This window comes from Amphibalanus amphitrite, unplaced genomic scaffold (genome assembly GCF_019059575.1).
Source record: "Amphibalanus amphitrite isolate SeventyFive unplaced genomic scaffold, NRLGWU_Aamphi_draft 000344F_arrow, whole genome shotgun sequence".
Classification (NCBI taxonomy): domain Eukaryota; kingdom Metazoa; phylum Arthropoda; class Thecostraca; order Balanomorpha; family Balanidae; genus Amphibalanus; species Amphibalanus amphitrite.
In genome coordinates this window covers 349,765-365,640 of record NW_024881839.1, presented here as the reverse complement: position 1 = coordinate 365,640, position 15,876 = coordinate 349,765, and the positions used below count along the sequence as shown (strand labels likewise).

Below are 15,876 nucleotides of genomic sequence, written 5' to 3'. Positions count from 1 at the left end.
TGTTCAAGTAAAAACAAAAAAAGATGAAACGGAACACATGTGATTGAACAGTGAACAGATACCGATGACCCACTGTCAAAAGTTTTAGCACGATGATCTTAGAAAATGGCAAAGTTAGCCGCGCCGCCTTTACTTTTGCGGTAGTCCATTCACAGTTGCGTGAATTATTGACAATATCAATGTTTCAAAATGTACTTATCGGTACCTTTTCGACATGGTACACCCTCAAAGCTCGCATTTCGCAATGAGCCTCCTCTCGGGTGCCGCTCACTACCCCCCCCCCCCCCCCGCTTCACCGGCCATGGCCTGGATTTCTGCACCCGTGCTCTACGTCCGTGGGCCCCTTTAAGCTAGCACCGGGCCCCCCGGGTCAGCGCAGGGGCCCCTTTGACAAGTTGGCCCCCCCCCAAACTCCAAGTCTGCGACCGCCCCTGACCTGAAAAGGAGACGGGAGTTCCGGCTTAGGTATGTCCTGCTTGTCCTCTCCTCCTCGATCGTCAGCGGACGCCCAGCATCGGCATTATCACTACACGTACACACACTGCTCGCATCGCCCACGCACAACTTCACACAGCAAACTCGAGAAACCTCAAACTGAACTGAAACATGCAGCTGAAATGAAAGCAATCGACCAGCCCGTCGCCTATACCACTGGCAGCTTCTACAACTGCTCACTAGATGTCAGACTAGTTCCCGTCTCCTACCGCCTCCTGTCTTTACTAGATGGCAGCACTGTACAGCGGCGCGGCCGTCGCCCGTCGCCCGTCGCGTCGCACGCGCGGCCCGCCCGCTAGTCCCGCGCCCGGTGCTGTGTGGGGTGTGTGCTGCTGCTCTGTGAGGCTGTGACCGAACTGATTGAGAAAGCGAGAGCTGAGCTGTGGACTGTGGATGGCGAGGTAGCAGATTCATCGAGAGACCAGCGTGTCAACCAACGAACCAGGGAGACTTGAGCAAGGTGAGCACTGACTACTGAACGAACGTTGTGATTGATCCGGAAGGGGGAGGGGTGCACACCGGGGAGCGCGAATATATTGGATGCTCTTGTATTTGCTAATGGACCTACTTACCGACATCCGGATATCATTTCGTTTTACTTTCATCAAATGCCAGCTGTAATATTGCTCGTTTGGAGTGATCGTTTTTTGTCCAATTTGCGTAAGGCGTAAGCTGCATGTAAATGTAATGCATTCCAATTTTCTCACGGACGGTAGTTTTCGCCTATGGCAGGTCTGATGTGTATTGCATAATGCATACCTCAGGTTTGGTATCCATGCTCGATGGTTCAATGCCTGGGCTTAGGTATACCGGGAGTCTGCAGCTAGGAGCCGCCCAGAAAGTAGGCCCGAGCCCCGAGTGATAGCTCGAGTCTCGATGCAATGATGCTGATGATTATCTGCCCGTCTGGCATGAACTGATAGGTATACCTACCTGCTGTCTGCTGAGCTGAGTTTGGCGTCAGCGACCCAAACGCCTCTCCTAGCATTTTTGCGGCAAGGTTTGCTCTAGTTACTGGTTCGTAGCCCATTCCAATTCCATAGGTTAATCGGTCCAAGCCTTGCTGTTGTCACGCCAGGAGATGATGGTTCTTGCTGTCCGGCACTGCGTCATGTCACTCGGCCACGCATCTGCAGTTGCCGGAGGGACAGCCACAGGCTCAGGTGCTGTGCCAGCATGGTCAGAGCCGTGGCTGGAGTCGGAGTCGGAGTCGGAACCGGAGTCGGCCGCCCTCCCGGGCGGTGTCAACAGGTCAATTGCCATTTCCCACGTCCTCTTTGAGTGTGGGACACCGCTTCCTGCCCCCGTAACGCAATAAAAGAGTCGACACAGTCCATGAATAGCGCATCGTTTTGATGTCCATTTTCGGCCGAATTTATTCGTGACGTCAGACGTTTCTGACTAAAATGCCGAATTTCGATGAACGAGCAGAAAAAATGACATGGGCAAAAGATGGTATCTTGGTTCTTGGGTACGCATTGGTAGGCATGCGAAAGATATCAAGGGAAGTGTATGAAAAGAACCGTAGTATGGCTGAGATAATGCCACAACAAATTGTCTTGTCATTCAGTTAAATGACACCTATCTACTTTCTTTTCAAATGTCACTTTTCCCTTTTTATTGTTTTAATGTAGTTGCGGGGTACGAATCTGATCATCAATGACCAGTAAGATAAATCGGCCGACTAATTTTCCGATCTATGAGTCCTCTGTTACTCCCATCAGTAAGTCGTAAAATAGCACCCGGTATTTTCTGGCCGTAAAACCGGCGCCGCTCCGAGGCGTGGCCCCGCCTGTGTCCTGCACGTCGCCCCGCTGCCACCGGATGTTGTTAGGGGCCGGCCACGGCGTGTTTTTCTCGTTAGCTCCGTGTGTGAGCAGCCGACTGCGGCGGCGCCTCGAGGGGCCGGGCCGGCGTCGTGCCTCAGCCTCCGCCCTGGCCGTTCGACAGCACGGTCACCGCCCAATCCGGGTCAGCGCCGCTGCAGACCGGCGGCCGGCTGACGCCCGATGGAGTCGCCTCACGCACTGACCGGCCTCCCTCGGCCGCCGCGCTGGGTGGTGTCTGAACTGCAACACTGGGTCAGGGTGGCGCCTCTCAGCGTCCATATCCCTCATGGTATAGATCCGTCGCAGCTCGACATCTAGTCCTTTCCCCGTCAGTGCATCTGCTGTTTTTCGATAGTTACATCACCCACTAGTCATCGCTCCTAAGAAAGTGAGCGCCAATCAGTCGAGGTGAAAAGGCCAGTCCGGTCGGTTTCTTCTGTGCACATCTGTCGCGGTTCTCCCAGTGGAGTTCCGGCAGCGGGCCGGGGCCTCTCTCTCCGTACGGTCGCGATGGCAGAGCTCAGGCAGCTGGGCACACTCGGCGCGGCGCCCGCCGGCACGGCACGGCACGGGTTATCGGACGCCGGCCAGCTTTCTCTCCGCTCAGCAGCCGGTGAAGCTGTGTGACGGTGTATTGGTTAGCGAACTGCTCGCAGACGAGTTGGTATAATCCGCTGAGGAGAGCCCTGGGCACGTGCCAGTTGACAGCAAGGAATGGGTCGGAATAGAAATGGCAGGGAGCTGGTGAAACTGGTCGTGGAATGTCAAAACTGCCGAATCTTCAGGATGTGGTTCTGTGTGATGATGCAGTCCAGTGGCCCATTCGACGTGCTGTGATGTATCTGTAGCCATTTTATCGGCATCTCGCCAGTAACCCGTCCCTGTGCTGGATACCGTGTGTCGATGAGCTGATGAGCGCTCAGCACATCCTGTGGGTATCTCGCCTCGCCACCCACCGCACGTTTCCCAGGCGGCGACCGCCGAGTAGCGGGCCGTTTGGCCGAGAGGCGCCAGCTGCTGGTGGTAAAGTGGGGACCCGGCGGGTGGATCCGTTACTGCTAGACCGCAGCACGTCCACTCCGCCCCTGCTGCTGTTGGTGAGAGACGGAGCCGGTCGGAGCGCCGTGGCTGTGGTCATCGCCCGGTCACCACCGGTCACTACACTGGCCACCAACGTTCACCACCGGTCACCACTGGTCATCGGTCAGATAATGACCCACCCAAAAATGGTCACTGGGCTCCAAGTGTCGGCGTTTGAGTGAATGATGCAGTTGTAATTTACCATGAGTGATGCGAGATAGGGACACTCGTTCAGCGGGTATCGGAAATGCGACTCGAATGGGTTGTTGTGTGTTGTTGTGACGTATTTCGCAGAATGAGTTCCGACTACTTACGTTGGTGTTGTGTAGGAAATGTCCCCGTCCAGCCCGATATCATTTATCAAGTAGATCGTGTTCGTCATTTCCTTTGAACTTTGTGCCGACGATTTCCAATTAGATGTTTAAAGGAAACATGGCCAGTTCTCAACCGTCCCATGTGGGGCCAGTTCGACACCGCCTTCAATCCACGCCTCTGCAGTGTGACCTCGCCCTGCCCCCCCCCCCCCATGTCTGCTACCCACGTCTGTAACCGGTCCCGTTTATTGCATATCACGGTCCGCCAGTTACCGCTGGCATCCATCCCATAGCCGGCACCTGTTTTCGTCGGTGGGCAGCCGAGCTGCTTACGCATGCATCTGCCGATACAATCTGGCCACCCCGGCGCCTGAGGGCGGAGCCTTCGCTCACCGGGACCGGGAGGGAGCCGCGTGTGAGACGGCAACGAGCCGCACAGGGCCCGATGCGGCTGACCGTCGCTCTCCCGACCTGGTGTGGTTCAGGAGAGGAAGCCCAAAGAGGAGTTTGTGGAGAAGGGAATAATGAAGGAAGGAGAGCGTTCGGTCTGGGCAGCGCTCGGTCAACCGGATGATGCGGCGTTACTGACGTCACTCGATGGTTTTCCGATATTGTCCCGGTGAATGGGAGGCGGCATGGCTGTAAACCCTGAATGGAAGCATTATTTGGGTGTGGCTGTATGCGGTAACAGCCTCACCCTGACAGTGAATAGCCTGTAGTTATTTCCTTCCTCCCACATCTCGCTCCAATGCACGATTTACCGTTCACCTTTTCCGTCAAACAATCGGGTCATTTTCTCTGCTGACCTCTAGTTGTAACCCAGATCACAAGTCAGTCAATCTCGCCGATTTACAGCCTGTAATGAGGCCGTATAAGTATGATATACTGGTCAGGCAGCGCCCGCGGCATGAGTACATTGTCTCTCGAGTCACGAAGTGGCTCTGCCTGGCGGCCGTGCGTGGGAGGGGAGAGGAGAGGAAAGGGCGTAACGTATCGTAACCTAACGTAACATAGCATAGATTACATACCGTGACGTGCTGCGGGCCGGACTGGGCTGGGGTTGTGCCGATATTTAATGGTGCTGTGGCTGTACATACATGTGCGTGGCCGTAGGTGTGTCCTATTTGTAAGGACTGAGGAAGGCGTGTGTTAGACCTATAAAAGGGATGCTTGAGACGTCTGTCCTGTCAGACAACTGAGGGCACTCTGTGTGGGTATAACTGCCGCTCGTTAGCGGCTGTATTCCAGCCAGATGAAGCGCCATCTTGGCATGTGCCGTATTTGGGCTTTCCATCTCGCTGGAGCTTATCTGGCATCTGTGATGGCCCTGTGGTGGCTGTGGCTCGGCAGCAGGCTCGTTGTGAGAATGCGGGGTTCCTCAGGACGTGTATCAACGCTGGCTGTGAACCACAGGAGGTCACACGAGTCTGAGGGAAACGCCAGGGAGCATTGAAAATATTGTTGTTTCCCTTAATGTTATTTCCCCTCAAAACCTGGCGAATTCACATATAGACATATATGTGAAGTACCTATACCTCAATGTGCTTGAGGACATGAGGCATTTTTAGCTTACTTTTTATGTCCCATTGCATATTTTTGTTGCATTGTATAGTTGATAGCTAGGTAGGTAGGTGATTTTGAAAGCCCATGGTACCATGCTGCTCGTTACAGTGCACAGAAGCTCCCCTCCCCCCGAGTTCCTAGTCCTGGTTCCCACGCATGTACTGCCAGTGTAGTTAAGGTGTAGTTAAGGTGTAGTTAAGGCCGTCCGTCTGTCCGTTTGTCTTTCCGTCCGTCCTTCACCGTACACACACACTAGTGAACACCTTGACCTGACACTGAGCACCGACATTGCCCAGCTCCGTCTACCAGGACCGCTGGCAGAGATAAACGCACGCCATATGTTCACAGCATTGTTCCCGGGAATGGTACCGGCAGGGCTGCGGAGTCGGAGTCGGAGTCGGAGTCGGAGTCGGTCGGAGTCGACACTTGTGACCGGAGTCGGAGTCGGAGTCGGAGTCGATTTTAGAAACCCGAGCCGGAGTCGGAGTCGGAGTCACCGAAAATCTGTCGACTCCGCAGCCCTGCTAGGTCTGCGGAGTCGGAGTCGGGAGTTGGAGTCGGTCGGAGTCGACAATTCTGCCCGGAGTCGGAGTCGGAGTCGGAGCTGGTTTTTGAAAGCCGTAGTCGGAGTCGGAGTCGGAGTCGCCGAAAATCCATCGACTCCGCAGCCCTGGGTACCGGCCATTGTTTGTGTAGACCTCAAGGGCGGACGGGTATTGGACCGACCCGTAGCCAGACGGTTAGCATGATTGTCCCGGTTTAATGTTACTAGGTTAGGAAAATGAATATGCCACCGAGACGTTGCTTATCCGATGATTGTGTCTGTGGTAATGCGATGGTGCATTGTACCTATCTACCAGCGTAATGCAACATTGCACAGGCATGATGGGCTCGGTACGGAGCTTCGCGCTAACAATAGTGGATTGCGCTTTCTTTTGATTGTGTTAGGTACTCTTTGACATAAAGTGCTGATTGATAAAGGCTGTTGAGAAAGTGTGATAGCCTTACGGCTTTAACTGATACGGTACGATGCTGACAGTATTTTGAAATATAGTAAAGCGGCTTTCGTGGTTCCTATCCGCTTTATCGATTCTTAGCTCTCAGCATCGAATGAAATAAATCATTGAAAAAGCCGGGTGTCATCAATAAATTCCCTCTGAAAGCGAATAACGGTTCTTGTTGTAAGCATTACCATTAAAAATTGGACTGGCTATGTGTCTTATCCATTACCAACCAACAGAAAACAGCATGGCGCCTTTCCTTTCAAACATTACGAAGGGCACGAATAATGCACAAATGCTACACTGATGTATACCAATAGTGCCGTTCGTCGTCCTTGAGCCGGCGAACACTGTATTGCTCCCTACATGTGCTTATTTGAAACTCACTGTTTTTTTTTTGTTAAACGAACAATTATTTTGACCTTTTAAAATCGTCTTGCAGCCTTGTTGATGCATATGGCTGTCACACGATTCAAAAGATGACCAAGTAAACTCAAAACAATTCAACTGTCTTCATTGCCAAAAGCAATAGGGGCGAAAAATGCATCGCGTGTCTTTTAATGGAAGCTGAGTGAATGTTCTTGTCGAAACAGCTTCATATAAGGGAAGTGCATGATTCGGACCACAATTGTCAACTCCGCCGGCGGTGCCTTTGGCCGCGTCATTAGCACACGAGGACCGTAACAGTGCGGCTCACCGCGGATCGGACAGACGGACGGACGGACGGACGGACGGACGGACGGTGGACAGACGGACGGAGAGACGGACAGACGGACGGACGGGTGGGCGGCGGGCGGCGTTTTTTTTTTTTTGCGATCACGCCCGGCCTGTCCGTGAACGTCGAATGGTGCTGCCACCGCCGCCTGCCACCATCACCGCCACCGCCACCCCACCCCCTCATCCAGCTAATGTTCCATGACGGATGGTTTTCTTATCAGGACATACGACGGGTTAACCGGATGGTTGGAAACTGGAAAGTACAGTGACAGTTGCGTGCTTTGCACAAATCATTATAAGAGGACCGACACAATAAGGTGTCTGTGATGGATATTTTTCTTTGTTGGTCAAAATCGGACAAATTCCGCCCTGGCGTAGACATGCATTTCCAATTGGCAAACGACATTACAATGCATCAGCATTCATGGAGGTTTTCGGATTTACCGTGATGGAACAGGATTCTTGGAAACCGTGCTCACAATGCTGGACAATTTGATTACAAGCTTTCGCTTCTTGTTGTGCGGTTAATGACGCATGGAGTTCTTCATAGGTTTTAATAGACGCCTAAGAATTTATATCAGATGTGTACTGCCGTAATAACTATGTAATGTATAATGCCACTATGGTAGGCATTGACATCTTTCAAACATTCCTCTTTGTCAAAAAGATCACATTTTTTTCTGACATCCTTGAATCGTCACTTTCATTCCACTGCCAGCTTGACATCAAGGATTTCCGCGCCGTTACATGGCCGCTGGCAGTCAGCAGAGCTGCTAAGCCGTCATCTGTCTCCGCCCTGTCCTCAGCGGGGACGTAACCCTTCCCCTCTGCGACACTATCGGCCTCGTTAGGGGCGTTATTACGGGACGGTGGCCGCCGTGACGTGACGCACCTGACGTCGTGACGAGACGTGACGTGACGTGACGTGACGTGACGTGACGTGACGTGGGCCGTTAGGAGCAGGTGCACCTGTGGCCCCCGCACGGGACCTCCGCTTCTCGGAAGGACGGCAGGTGACAGAGGTCGCGACTGACATTCCAAGGGAATGCACTAACGAATCCGTATGCCATGCTTACAACAATCAGGTATACCACCCCCTGCTCTCGCCGCCTCGCCAGTTCCCATCGGCCATCTCTTTCTCACCCCTGATAGTCTGTTCGTCCTCAGTTCTTCGTCAGTTCGTCCTCAGTCTATCCGTTTAAATCCCGCCCACTCACCCACCGTCTGTTTGTGAAGAGAGAGGTTGAATGTCGCCCGTCCCGTTCGACATGGCATGATGCTCGCGGCAAGAGACCGAGAAATAACCGCAATTGCACAGCATTTAAGTCACTTTAGCGTGACATTTAGTGCGCAGATTCCCCCAGCGCGCGTGTGCAATGTTTATGGTGTCTGATCTACTGAGCATCGAGCTGGGAATGTGAATTATATATCAAGGTCACGACCTCTCCGTTCGGCCCTACTCGCTGGCTTACAAATGCCGAAAAGGGAAATTCACCGCATAAAATCTAACAATTTAAACACATGCTCAGCAGTTTTATGTGGCTATTGGAAATGGGAATGTCTCTCATGGCGGTGAATATTCCCAAACCGATCAGTTATTCGTATCTCACCGACATTTGTACACCATCTGACCGAATTTCAAACGCCTTACCCACATCGATCACCTTCACGAGCCATTTAAACGGAATCGAGCGCAGCGATCTTTTTCAGGCGTTATTGACGCCAAGGAGTGGCGGCTGAGCTGTATACAGGAAACTGTCTCACCGACAATCAGATACCGCGGAGCTCGCAGCCACCCGCATGGGGCCCACCCACGTCAGAGGCACGAGCCGGCGAAAATCGCGCAGACGGCCGACCGACAGCCAGGGAGTGATGTATGGAAATGGTGTGTGTCAATGGCAGCACAGGGACGGACGGCTCGCGGGGGTGGGTGTCCGCCAGCTTCTTGGTGGGGGACGTTATAGTGGGTTAGCCGCAACACTCCAACATCTCTGATGGGGTCTAGACCTTTTCTTTAGACCGGCTCTGGTTCTTCTGACCAGCTCTCCGTCATATTTTTTTTTTCATTTCTATTGCTTTTTATTCCCATATCTTATACACTCACCTTCCTTTATAGCCACAGCCATCACAGACGACCAGTTACTACCCACAACACCCACAGCCTTCAGGCAACCATTTAGCCCCCTACTGCATCCCCAAAACATTCTTGCTCGTCTGCGGCCGCCCAGCCTGCGGGGGCGAGCGGGTGGTACATACCCGCTAGCTCCTTCCGCCCGCTCATCCGTCCGTCCGTCCGTCCGTCCGTCCGTCCATCCATCCGTCTGCTCCGTCTGCAGACCGGCGCGGCAGGCGTCTGGCGTCTGGCGGCGGCCGATCGAGGGCACACGTGACCGATCCGGGTCAGCGGTGGTGTGCCGGGTCGACGCCGGGTCGGCACTGACGGTCCGGGCGGGACGTGAGCCGACCTCGATCGGAACGACCCGCCTCGGCTCGGCTGGGGTCGGCACGGCCTGGCCTGGGTGGGGCTGGGATGGAGTTGACTGGGTGGGGCCGGGATGGAGTCGACTGCAGGCTGTTGTGGGGTGGAAGGGCTTGGATTTGGTTGACCTGTGATGTGCTGTGATTGAGCTGGCTGGGCTTGGCTGGGCTCAACAAGGCTTGATTTTGGTTGACTTTTGAACGGGAGTGGGCTCTGCACTCTGCAGGACTGGGCTGGACTGAGCTTGGCTTCGCTTTTACCACCTCGTTCTGGATGCGGGCGGTCATGATTGTCGGTCGTCCCCTTTCCTCCCTTACCTCCCGAGTCCCGCCATTGCTGGCCGTCGGTCGGTCGGTCAGGTGTCGCACGGACGCAGCGGCCCGTGGCCCGAGCCGCGGCGCCGCAGTCCCAGCTGGACTCCCTGAGCCGCCATATGGGAATGTGCAGTCGTTCACGGTGGCCGCCTCCGAATGGCGAACCGACACCGTTATCGGCCGCCGGATCGGACTGACACGGCGAGCCGCTGGGTCCGCATAGTCTCCTCTCCGCTCTGCTCTGCTCTGCTCTGCTCTGTTCTCCTCTCCCCTCCTCTCCTCTCCTCTCATCTTATCTCATCTCATCTCATCTAATCTCCTCATCTTTTTCTCTCCATATCCTTCCAGGCGGTGGGGGGGGGGGGCATTTCCCCCCTTAGTTTTTTTTCGATATATCTCGAGAACCGCTGCGCCGATCGTCACCAAACTTTCAGTACCCTCCCGTGAATAGCTATTGCACATTGTGACCAAATTTTTTCGAAAGGCTATGATAGGTTGGCCGCTAATGAGAAATGACGTCAGAGTGACGTCATTTTTGCCATTTTCGACAAAAAAAAAGTTTCGCGGGAAGAGCTGTCAGGCCTACAGCTTTAGAGATACAGAAAAATGTTTCAGACATAAGAGGTGTAGAATTAGGAGGGCTACAAAACTGCTATCTCGGATTTTTGAAATATTTGGATTTTGACCCCCATAAATAAAAAAATAGATTTTTGAATATAATAGCCGAAAAATCCAAAAAGTTTTTTGAATTTCGAAAACAACGGAATATATGTGATAGTTCCCACCACGTTCTATCCACATACCAAATTTGAGATCGATACCTCTTTTTTTTTGGGCCAAGTTATAGCGAAAAAACTGTTCAAAATTGATGACGTTAAATTTTCAAACTTAATTTTTAGCAATTCTAGACCTTGTAGCGCAAAACGAAGACCACCATTAGACTCCCCGTGACAAGCTGCATCGAATCAATACCCATTTTATGCAAAAATATCAACTTTGAAATTTGACCTTTTTAACCTGACCTTGACCTGACCTTGACCTGACCTCCACCAGAAAGTAACCTAAACCGTACCTGATGGTCTTATAACCAACACCATTGAGTTGGAAATGAAAAATTGGCCATAAAACATGCATCGCACAACCTTAGTAAAGTTGGGTTCATGTGGTGACCCTTGATGACCTTTGGTGACCTGACCTGTGACCTGACCTGGTATGACCAGTGACCTCTAATAGCAACATATGTACTAGACAACTGATGCCCTATCGCTGATTTTCGACAAAATGCGTTTTACTCGGTGTTCCCTAGAAGCCCTGTGAACGGTGAAACATTTTATCTTTGACCTGACCTGTGACGTCATCGGTGACCCCGAGGTCAATGCAATTTAGTTTCCTTCGACAAATTTGACAGGGCTATCGAACGCCCCTTGAATTTTTAGGATCCGTCCAGTAGTTTCGGAGATACGGGGGGGGGGCAAAAAACTGCCCTCCCCACCGCGCGGAAGGTGGCCGGGAGGCCCACCGCCTGCCGGGATATGTCAGCTCCTCTCGCCCTGTTCTCCGTCATATCATTATAAATCGCACTGCAGTCTGCAATATCGTGAAACTTTGTGATTGGTTTTTTGCGTATTGAATGCTGCATAAATTTCAGGGGAGCTCTTCCTCAAGTGATATTACACCTGTCGCACGTTTTGGCGGATGATTGTCCGTCAACGTGTCCCTGCGATTTATATTCTTCTCGCAGGTTATCGGCATTTGTAAATGGTATCTACTCATGTCTGTGCCTGTCCGGCTCGCTCTAACTTCAACAACATACGAGCTGGCAATGGCTGTTGGATGGCGCTGACAGCAGTAGTGCTTGCATATCCCACCGTCGCTCGAGATTTGTTTGAGTTTACATTTTCACTGTGAAAGGAACGCTTAGTAAAACGTGCGACGCTTCGGGAAAGCTAATGAAAGCTGACGTGCCTTACAAAAGCACCCGCACCTCAATGCAAAAGCTATCTATGCATCGATGGTTTCTTGCTGTGAAACCCGGACTCCGTGCTGCTTCTTTGGATCACTTTGGTCAGTGCCGGAAACTCTCAAGCTGAAAGTCACACACGTCACACGGCCGTCTCGGGTGGATCTCCCGCTGGGAGCTGCCCGTTAGGCCGGACGGCGATAAAAGAGACGGCGGGTCATCGCTCAACATAGACGGTCGTCCGTCATGAGCTGTTTGACAGACTGTGTGCCCGACGTGTGACTGATTGTGGAGCCGAATCCTGACAAGACTATCTATCCGATATTTAAAAGTTGAAGTTCTAACGTTTGAAAGGCTCTGTGTGCGACATTTGAAAGGCTATGTAGCTGACTATCTACTAGACCGTGTGTGAAGACGACGTTTATTTGGGTTGTGAAGCTGCTGATGAATGTAGCCGGCATTTGGCAGGGCGCGTACCTGTAAGCCTGTAAGCCTGTAGACTTGATATGCCGTTAAACGGCCGTATACAATTGCTGTCGTCAGACTGGTGTGACCCGTAGTCGCACCTGCCCGCTCCGCTCGTACCGGCCAGTGACATCGTGACCAGGAATGTTTACACAAACAATAGGATAGACCGCTCACCACTACTGGAAAAGACACGATATTTCAGAACTGACAGCGCTGACCAGTGACTAATTACATGCTACTTCTGGGTAGTTTACCTAGCGGTAAGAACGTTTCGGACGAACAAGATCATCGCTTGTTGTTATTGATTTCCTCCACGAAACTATTTTACGCCAGTTTTCTCCGGCTACCTTTCATCTACTTTTACCCACACTTACCCTTGGGCGCCGTGCAGCGTTGACTTGTTTTGTTTTTAACGACAGGCGTGTTGGGCCGTATCCGTGCCCCGTCAATAGACAGTTGCGTTATTCGACACTCGGAGAGCAGGCGTGACGGGCCGGTGCCGTAAGTGCTTTCACACCTTCACAAATAGAACCGTAAATTTGTGCCGTGTAGAAGTGAAGACCGCACCCTGCGGACGGGGCTGTTGGAGCGCCGTGCTCGTGACGTGCCATTGAGAAACCATCGACGGTGTGTTCCGGCCGGTTAGGTCACATCTGGCGCGCGCATGGACTCTGTCCCAGTCCCCGAGTTGGCTCCCAGTGCGTGAGCGGGGTCGAGGGACAACATGTGGGCAGAGAGGCGGGGTGAGTGCGACATGTGGGGAGAGGGGCGGGGCCGGAAATGAGGGCGGGCCGCGCCGTTCAAAGGTCCGCCGCGGCCGGGGCTGTTCCAATGGTCATACGGCCACCCACTGGGCGTGGGGAGTCGACTGACCCAGTTAGTAAGAGGCGCGCTCTAACCCCAAACCAGTCAAAACGCTGCGGGAGGCCCGACCACCGGAGCCGCTCCCGTGAGAGGTTCATCCCACCACTATTCATCGCTGGAAGGGAGGGGGCGGCGGCCGGCTGTCGGCGCCGGTGGCCCTGTTTACCTCGTCGCGCCGCCCGCCGCCCGCGCCAGGAGCGCCACGCATCTGAAAACGCCGCGCGGCACGCGAGACTCGTCCCGTCGAGTGCGAACTGAGAGGCGAAAGTGGCGTCCCGCCGGCGAGACTCCGGCTGTCAGCCGTCTGTTGGTGTCACGTGACAGGACACGCCTCTGGCTGCCGGTGTCACGTGGTCGTGAGACGCGGACTGAGACGCACTAACAATGGGACAATGACGCGACTTTCATCCTTGGACACGATCGTCAGTCTGCCGGCCTTTCAGGAAAAGTGACACTGAAAGAGTAACATGCTGTTTTACGCTCATTAGTGATGCAATTCTGTCGTATGCTGTCATATGGTGTGCGGGAAGCTCATTGACTCTCTGGATGTTTTTAAATTAAATTATTATCCAAATATCCAGCATATACCTATGTTCAGCATTTCTTTTCAGTCGCTTGTTTTCTTGTTGAGCGTGAATAGCGCAGTCTTTCAATGTATATCTGCATCAGCGAGACACAATAGTACTCGAGTCATTGTTCCGTGTAATCTCCTTTCCCGTTTCACTTTCACAATAGTCAGGATCGATGTCTGTGTTGTTCTGCCGTTATTGGGGCCTTCTCTCCCGGATTCTACCCATCAGCTCAGCTGCCTTCAGCGCCACTGATTGTGGTTCGAAGGGAGTTCGGCTCGGCTAAGCTCCCTCCAAGCTGTGGTCGAAGTCGCAGCTGTGTCTCCTCTGTCAGACGTATCACTGATACTGACACATTGATGACTGACACCGCGGTAAACGACCAATCTGACCACCTAAGTCCCTCGTGACGACCGCGATGGAGTCCTCCGAGCTAGCACGTGTTCTATCATCAACCGCGGCGGTGGATTATCGTTTTTAGCCGCCACATAATGGCCTTTGGTGCGAGGCGACGCCACCGAATGCCGTTACCTGGAAACGGTACCCATACGTCACTGCGGGTCACGTGATAGGACAGATGGCCAATGGACGGTATGGGTGGCTCGATTCCACCGTGCCTCTTCAGATTATTATGAAACTGTCACGTTAAATCAGATTTCTAGCAAACAAAATGGTATCCCATGTTTTGAGGGGATTTAGCCAATCAGGGCAATCTATGCCCTGTGATGATTTATAGTTTTACTTATCGTAGCTCGTAGGTATACCCTAAAAAGAACGGTAAGGTAAGTGAAATGTGCTGTAATTTAGTGAGAAGGTGCCAACTATCTATAACAAGATCGCAACAACACCGCGATTCGTCATAGTTTTGGACGCATTTTACATTCGGCAATATTCTGACAACACCGAAACCAACATTGGCACTAACACGCTATAACCATACCGAAACGCTCGACTCTCTGATTGAACCTCTTTATTCCCCCCCCCCCCTTCCGCGGCGCGCCCACTCGGGGAGCTCACACGACCGGGCTGACCGCGATGGCACCAAAGATAGGACAACACGACCCCATCCGTCGCACCAGCCTCACAACAGTCCCCGAATGGTCGGCCCAGCGTGGTGCTGGGAGCTTTCCTGACGCCATACCGACTGCCATTGTCTCACCTTCCCACTCACCTGAGGTCATCTCACAGCGAGAGGCAGATCTCTCCGCCTTCTTTCACGCCAAGTCGCACCTCGCTATGGCTCGGGTCCATTGTCCTTGTGGTCATCTTCTATCGTCCGGTGACTACGGACCCTTTACCCCACTGTTTCTGCCTCTTGGTCCGCGATATTTCACGGTTATAGGCCCGCTCAGTGACCGACTATCATGGTCCGGTGCTCATTTACGCTCACTTTTGCACGCGCGGCGCGTCGATGGTGTAATGTTGGAACGGGTTGCGGTGCGCGCTGGGTCTGACCGTCTGATGTGACCTGTGGGGATGGCGCTTGGCTCGTCGATGCGGTCCAGCTCGGTCACCGTGGGGGAACGGAGGGGTCCTCCCGGGTTAGCCCAGGTTGGCTTAACTGCGTAACGGCTGGAGAAAGAATTAGACGGCATAATTGTGGAATGAATAGGTGAAGGCTATTGTTGCTTGCTGTTGCACGGAATCTGGATTGTTTTGTCATCGCGTTGCGTCAGGACTGCATATTGCACCTGTAGCTGCTTTACCCAGAAAAGCTAAGCTTTCAGTTGAAGTGAAGCTGCTGGTTGTACCTGTCGGTCCGCAAAAAAAGCTCACATGCTTATCCGATAAATGAGGTTGTAGTTCAGGTATATTAAACAACTTCTTACGAAACTTAGTATCATGCAATACTTATAATGGCATGCTGAATGTTGTGTTGCAGACACTCATGTTTTAAAGCTCATGATGACCTCTGTGGCTACTGAGTGCAGTAAGTCGGTGTCCAGGGACGAGCCGGTTGAGTGCGATGCTCCCACCCGCTCTGTGCCTCTGTCCAGTGGGCACAGGAATGTCGTCAGGCATCAAGGCTCCGTACTCATTAGTCATTAGCTCTCAGCGGCGTTGATTGATGTGAACAAACTTGCCCAACGCAGGGACCCAACCTGCTCGCCTCAGCAGCCGTGTCATACCCCACTGTTCACTGAAGTGGGTGAAATCGGACGTAGTTTGTTTCTGAATGGCTTCTGCAGCTCTCCGATGGCTGCTGCTACTTTCATCTGTTGT

General features: G+C 52.8%; 1 protein-coding gene across 1 annotated transcript in view; it reads left to right on the top strand.

The window, feature by feature from the left end:
- Positions 1-792: 792 nt before the first annotated feature.
- LOC122389126 overlaps positions 793-15,876 on the top strand; it is a 53,062-nt gene continuing 37,978 nt past the window's right edge. Inside the window, exon 1 of the mRNA XM_043380838.1 lies at positions 793-955. The gene's annotated coding sequence lies outside the window, so the exon portion shown is untranslated. The remainder of the gene's footprint in view (positions 956-15,876) is intronic.